Source organism: Nannospalax galili, unplaced genomic scaffold, assembly GCF_000622305.1.
Source record: "Nannospalax galili isolate Female #2095 unplaced genomic scaffold, S.galili_v1.0 scaffold638, whole genome shotgun sequence".
NCBI lineage: Eukaryota > Metazoa > Chordata > Mammalia > Rodentia > Spalacidae > Nannospalax > Nannospalax galili.
Window position 1 is genome coordinate 107,616 of NW_008341884.1, and position 1,835 is coordinate 109,450.

Genomic DNA, 1,835 nt, shown 5'->3' on the forward strand with positions numbered 1-1,835 from the left:
AGGGTCTCCCTGTAGCCCCAGCTGTCCTGGAACTTACTATGTAGACCAGGCTCGCCTTGAACTCACAGAGATCTGCCTGTCTCTGCCTCCCAGTGCTAAAGGCGTGCGCCACCACGCCCAGCTTATTAGCATATTTTAACAGAGCATAGGGTAGGGGTTTATTTTCAGAAGAGTGGGTGCCCTACATTTACTGCTGTGGGGTAAAGTCCACACTCAAATACAGATCCCGTGGCCTCCTGACAGCCCCACAAAATGGTGAGAGAGGTGCCGCTTGGTGTTCACTGCGAATATATATCCTTTGCCCCTCCCCCACATGCAGCTAAGATCGACTGATTGGGTGGGAGGGGTACCTGACTCCCCCCTCGACTCCTTGATGACACAGGAAGGAGGTATGACTATAGCTTGCCGTCATAGTGGTCGGAGGACATTTCTACTAAACACTCCACCCGTTCTTCCGACTCTTAAATTCTTTCCTGCAACTTCTGCAGAAATCCCTGAGCCTTGGAGGGGGTGGTAGGTGTGGGTGATCTTTCTCCCGTTGTGGGAATCACTGTTATTTTTTTTATTTCTTGAAAATGGAAAAGCACTCCCCATCCTCCTCCAATGAGCCCCTCAGAGCACAGGCTGCTGACTGGAGGAAACTGGGATGTGTGATTTTCCTATAAGGAGTGAAGAATGAGAGCATCCGGGCTCCGGGATCTTCTCTCATCAACCTTGGCCTGCCAGAAAACGGCTGCTTTTTATGGAATTGCTAAGAAAAACATTAAAAAAATTTCAGTGTGTGTGCGCGTGTAGATCAGCGGACAACTCCCGCAGGAGTCAGTTCTCTACATCCACCACGTGGATCTTGGGGAACCAAACAGACTGTCAGGTTTGGCAGCAAGTGCCTTACCCCCTGGACCGTTTCATCAGCCCAGAAAAACATTTTTCTCTCAAAATTTTTAATTGTGGTAAAATGCACACAAAGCATGCCTCCCTTTGAAGAAGCTTGCACCCGCATTTGGGTGTGAATGGTCCTATTCCTAAGTGGCCCCCTTTCCCTTAATGCCTGTGCTGAGGGGATCTTTTCATAATAAACTCTAAGTTTGACTCAGGAGGTAAAAGCAGGCGGATCTCTGTGAGTTCGAGGCCAGCCTGGTCTGTGTAGCAAATTCTAGACTGCTAAGGTTACATAGTGAGACCCTGTCTCAAAAACTAAAACCTGTTTGCTTTAAAAAATATATACAATTTACCATTTTAGCTAATTTTAAGCATTCTGTTCCATGATGTTAGGTATATTCATTTTGTTCACAATCCTCACTGTATGGAAGCTCAGTGAAGACCACTGACCAGACAACTCCATGGGGGGTGGGAGGGCAGCAGTTTATTTGAGAGCAAACAGATTGCTGGACTGCCTCTCAGGGAGCAGAGAAACAGCAGCAAGCAGGGCAGTCAAGACATCTTTTCTGGGCAGTTAGGTGGTTGGGTAACTTTCCATGACATAGGCTGAGCTGTTTAGCTTGGTATTGGTTGGTCTCCCAATAAGGAGAAGGATTTTCCTCAGGCAAAGCATTTGGAAGCTGCACCGCCATTTTAGGAGCCTGCCAGGAACCGAACACTCACCATATTCTGTCTCTAGTTTTCTCTTTTTACCTGAGAAAACTAAAATTCTGTATTGTTAAATCCCTCCCCTCAGCTCCTGGCAATCACAACTCTACTTCCTGTCCTTAGTTTTGGCAGGTCTGGGCACCTCATGTAAGAGGATCCACTATCTGTGTTTAAGTGCTTATTCCCTCAGGATAGCCCTTCCCCCTTCCCTCCCCCCCCCCCTTCCCCCTCCACTCCCCTCCCCTGTC